This window comes from Thalassophryne amazonica, chromosome 8 (genome assembly GCF_902500255.1).
Source record: "Thalassophryne amazonica chromosome 8, fThaAma1.1, whole genome shotgun sequence".
NCBI lineage: Eukaryota > Metazoa > Chordata > Actinopteri > Batrachoidiformes > Batrachoididae > Thalassophryne > Thalassophryne amazonica.
In genome coordinates, this window is record NC_047110.1 from 29,627,956 (window position 1) to 29,633,955 (window position 6,000).

Below are 6,000 nucleotides of genomic sequence, written 5' to 3' on the forward strand. Positions count from 1 at the left end.
GTCATTGTCATGCTGGAAGACCCAGCCATGACCTATCTTCAATGCTCTTACTGAGGGAAGGAGGTTGTTTGCCAAAATCTCACAATACATGACCCCATCCACCCTCCCTTCAGTACGGTGCAGTTGTCCTGTCCCCTTTGCAGAAGAGCACCCCAGAGTATGATGTTTCTACCCCCATGCTTCACGGTTGGGATGGTTTTCTTGGGGTTGTTCTCATCCTCTAAACATGGTAAGTGGAGTTGATTCCAAAAAGTTCTATTCTGGTCTCATCTGACCACATGACCTTCTCCCATTCATCATCTGGGTCATCCAGATGGTCACTGGTGAACTTTAAATGGGCTTGGACATGTGCTGGCTTGAGCAGAGGGACCTTGCTGCCCTGCAGGATTTTAAACCATGACAGCATCATGTGTTACTAATGTAATCTTTGTGACTGTTGTCCCAGCTCTCTTCAGGTCATTGACCAGGTCCTCCTGTGTAGTGCTGAGCTTTCTCAGAATCATCCTTACCCCACAAAGTGAGATCTTGCATGGAATCCCAGACCGCGGGACATTGACAGTCATCTTGTGTTTCTTCCACTTTCTAATAATCATAACAGCTGTTGTCTTCTACCAAGCTGCTTGCCTGTTGTCCTGTAGTCCATACCAGCCTTGTGCAGGTCTACAGTTTTGTCCCTGGTGTCCTTAGACAGCTCTTTGGTCTTGGCTATGGCGGACAGGTTGGAATGTGATTGATTGAGTGTATGAACAGGTGTCTTTTATACAGGTAACAAGTTCAAACAGGTGCAATTAATACAGGTAAAGAGTGCAGAATAAGAAGGCTTCTTAAAGAAAAAATAACAGGTCTGTGTGAGCCAGAATTCTTGCTGGTTGGTAGGTGTTCAAATGCTTATTTGCAGCAGTAACATACAAATAAATTATTTAAAAAATCACACGTTTTGATTTCCGGGTTTTTTTTTTTTTTTTTTTTTTTTTTTTTTTTTTTTTTTTTTAAGATTGTCTCTCACAGTGGACATGCACCTAGATGAAAATCTCAGACCCCTCCATGATTTCTAAGTGGGAGAACTTGTAAAACCGCAGGGTGTTCAAATACTTATTTTCCTCATTGTGTTGGTTCTGCTAATATGTACGTCACATGCTGAGAACTGCCGAGTGAGACGTTTTGTGGAAATGCACCTGTTAACTCGCCCAGGGAGAACATCAGAGACAAATAATTAGCGTATGTGTGAAGAGAGATGAGTACTTTGATGTTGTGTTGCTAACTGAGACATTAAAAAAACATGTGGCATGTCCTTTTAATATATAGATGATTTACCGCCCCCTGCTGGAATGGCATGCGAGTCCAGAATGTAATTATCAACATTCAGTGTTGTTGGCTAATATCCGTAGTTTCTCCAAAATTATTAGTCCTGTCAATGTTCCATTGTGGCTGCGTTCATCCTTGAGCCAAATTACATAAGCATACCAAATGGCAAATGTCAACTCTTGCCAGTTTGTCCGTGATTGGAGTTACACACATGCATGGACACAATGCTTTCTTTTCTGCATTCTGCCACAAGCAAGTGCTTTTATTTTTACACACCCAGAAACAGAGACTGGTGAGACCTCTGCCAAGACCTCAAATGCACTACACTTTCCACTTATGGTAACAGCGACATGGCACTTAACTAAACTGACAAAACCAATTGAACTACAAAAACACAATAAATCAGTGACACTAACACTGAACCACAATAACATTTAAAACCCCAAACTCCCATGGTGCATTTCAGCACAGCACCCATTGTTCACTGTTTCACCAATTTTCACCAATTTCTCCAAAAATATTAGTCCCATTAACATTCTGTTTTTGCAGCGTTCATCCTTGATCCAAAATACATAACAATGTCAAACAGCAAATGTCAGCTTTCCCCAGTTTCTCCGTGATCGAATCCATGCATATGCACACATACACGCACACAGAAGCCACTTGGCTATTATAATATAGATAAAAAAGTAATTAAAGAATTAAAGTTAAATTGCAAGACAATGTAATTAAAATTACAGAAAATGGTGAGATAAAATAAAGGTTTACTAATTATAAACAATCAAAATTGATCTATATAAGCCTTTATGGCAACTAAAAGGTGACCAAAGTACTTTGCAGTATAATGAAGAAATACAATTCAATGTGAAAACATAAAATAAAATATGATGAAACAAAAAATGGCACATAAAATGTAAGTGCTACAGCGTATTAATTCATTTTGAATTAATAAGACTTCAGTCTTAATCATAAACAATGGAAAATAAATTCATTTTTCATCTACTTTTAAAAAATTCTAGAGTGTGACAGTTTAAGTTCAGACAGCAGAGAAAAGGATCACAATCTGTGAACAGCCAAGAACATGCTGGCATATGTTTCCCCTTTGATTTGGAACACTGTCCTTTGATATCACTCACCAAACTTTGATCTTGCTTGGTGACCTTTCTGATGTTAAATGAGATCCTGATCTTTGATCTTGCTCCACAAACATTTTCCTTGATGTTTGATCCTGAAAAACCTATCACTGCAAAAAAAATTTTTACCTTTTCTGATTGCTCAAATGTGATCCTCATCTTTGTTCCTAATCTTTGATCCTGTACACTGACCTTTAATCTAGATAGCCAAACATTAACCTTGATTCATCACCTTTCTGAATGCTGGACTGTGATGCTGAATTTTATTTCCTTGGATTCTGAACATTGACCTTTGTTCCCACTCACTATACTAATAAATAGTCTCTCTGATGGATGAATGGTGATCCTATTGCTTTGTTTCTGTTTGTTTGGCAAATTGATTCTGACCTTAATCTCCATTACTGATCTTTGGTCCTGAACAGTGGTCTTTGATTCCGCTCACCACACTCTCATCTTGAAGGATCAACTTTCTGATGCTGAAGTGTCACTCTGATCCTGATCTTTATTACTGACCTTTACACTGATTTTTGGCCCTGCTTGATAAACTTTGATCCTGATTGAACACCTTTTTGATTGCTGACATGATTGTGATCTGTATTTCTGACCTTTGATCATGCTAGTGAATCTTTGATCTTGATTGATATTTTATCTGACTGCTAAACTGTGAACTGATCTTTATTTTAGACCCTTCGCCCTGTTCTTCAAACTTTGATGCTGATTGAACACCGCTTTTGACTGATGATGGTGAGTCGATTGGTGATTTTGATCTGTATTTCTGACCTTTGTTCATGAGCACTGATCTTTGATCCTGATTGAAATTTTATCTGACTGCTGAACTGTGATTCTGATCTTTATTCCTGACCTTTCATCCCATTCTGAAAACTGATCCTGACTGATCACCTTTCTAAGTGCTGATGCTGTTGTGATTCTGTTCGCTCATCTTACATCCTGACATTTGATGCTGATTGGCAGTTTCTTTGATCCTGTAATCATTACTGTGGATAAGGAGTTTGCCTGACAATATGTAGACCTGAGTTCAAATCCCCCTCATGCTACCTTGTCCTTGGACAAGAAACTTAATCTACATTGTCTCAATGAACCCAGCTGTAAATGGGTAACGGCTTCAACTGAGGAAGTAACCTGCGTCAGACTGGCGTCCCGTACAGGGCGAGTCATGGACATTCATCTGCTTGATGCTACACATTCCAGAGATGAGGACCAACACCAATTGGCCTCAGGGCCTATTTATTCTTATATATTCTGGAATTGAGCCCCACCCATCGACAAGTCTAATTAAAATTGGTCATTAGAGTAATCCTGCTACCAAACAAACCAAAACAACAGACACTGGTGACCACATCATCTCTGTGATGGGGATAATAATGCTTTCAATATCCCAGGGTCTTCATGGAAAATATGCAACCTTTGACCGCTCTGCCTGCATCTCTGCCAGCTCTGCGTCGAGCTCCTCTCTGTTTGTCTTCCTGAAGTGACAGCTGGTCAGGGACGGCGGAAACCGGAGACACAGAAGCGGTTTCTACAGGAAGGATCTGCTGTCAGCTCTGGTGTATAAGACCATAGACATTTCAAAGGGAAAACATTTTAATTTTTGCTGAAATGAAATGTTTGAAACTGGATTTGACAGGTGATGAGAGACCTTTCTACTGCTGCGGCCTGAGTTTAGCGTGTGTACAAGCCAGAAGATGTGGCGTGCTGTGTGATTACAGCTCATTTCCCGTCCCGTCTCTGTCATCAGGGTGAAGGCTGTCACTCGGTGCCCTCCTCTTCACTCTACTTTTACTGAAGCCTCTGCCTTTAATCACCCTCAAACCACACACACACACACACACACCTTTTGTGACTAACATCCGTCCCTGCGAGGACTCTGTTAATGACAGCGTGTAACGGTGCACGCTGACTTGATCAGCCGTGACATGGCCTTTCATGTGTCCTTGCTGAGCGACGGCTTCGACTCTACAGAAATTACACCCCACTAACGCCGCAGTCACCCAGCGACTCGCGGGCCGATGGTATTTGGGGCCCCGGGCCAAACCTTTCATCTAGGGCTTTTTGGAAAGAGCGGTGACTAAGTCTTCAAACGCACCGGGAGATAATGGCACGGGGGGGGGGGGGGGTGGCAGTGTGGGGTTGGGGGAGGTTTTTAGGGATTTATGGGCTTGTTCTGGTCCTTCTTTATAGGGTTTTTACAAACTCTTAATTGAATTTGGGAATAAATAAAGTGACATAATTGAGCACTGGGTGCTTTTGTTTAGCGGCTTAGAAAACTTTAGAAAACAGCTGAAGGATGACTGAGAAACTGATATTTGGCTCTTAAACTTCAAAACACATGAGGCCGTGTTTCTGGCTCAATGTATAAAACCAAAATCCCAGCCTACAGTTCAAGTTACAGCCATAAATATGAAGTTCACAGTGCTCTTGTTGTGTAGTGAAGTACATAGTGAAAGACAAGACTAAAAGTGACTGAAACAAAATATAACCCAAAAATGTTGTATTTATGTGGATTTAACACTTCTGTCATTATCAGAATGTTGAAGGCCTCATGTTGTATAAAGTTATTTGCATTTAATACTTACAGTTGTGGTTGGGCGTTCATACATTCATCATGGGTGGGAATATCATGGTAATCTGGGGCTTTTAATGAAGTTCTTTTATCAGGGTGGAATGACAGTACAATATACAAAGTTGGAACGTACCATTCATATTTCTACCACTGAAAGAATGTAAAAACATTCATTATTTGTTTTGTATAACAGCTCAAATAGATCCTTGTCATTTGATATTTTATTAATTTATAAACAGAAAACGGACTTACATTTTGGTGTTAGTCGCTGGTGCTTCACTGTCCAACATGAACTTTAAATTGGAGTCCAAAATTGTCCATGACACCGTCCACTGACTTTGTGTACAGACTGCCGTCTGCTTTCCTCACTCCAGTGAATCGCATCAAAAATTTGTCCAGCTTGTGATCCTAACAGCTCTTCATGTCTCCAGACATCTTATGGCATGCTGGATTTGTTTTGTGTGTGTGCGTGCATTAGAAGAATTAGCAGCATCAATGGGCTCCTTCAAATTGTCGTCCATCAGCAAAACAAACTCTGCCGTGTTTAGCTAAAGACCGCCCTCCGTAGTGTGAGCATGCGCGGTGGTAGTGGCGCACAATCGCACATTTCATATAGCACCAAAATTTGCACGCTAAAAAAGAACTATTGCACGGTCAATGAAGCGCAGTGACAAATGGTATGAATAATCCATGTCATGTCATCCACTCAGCCGTTATATGAAGCAACATTAATGGCTTTACAAAACAAATTGGGTTGCACAAGATCTCTATCTCACACAGGATAAAAATTATACATACAGCACAAATATTCATACATACATGCATACAGTATTGTTCAGATAATAGTAGTGCTATGTGACTAAAAAGATTAATCCAGGTTTTGAGTATATTTCTTATGTTACATGGGAAACAGGTACCAGTAGATTCAGTAGATTCTCACAAGACCAAGCATTCATGATATGCACACTCTTAAGGCTATGA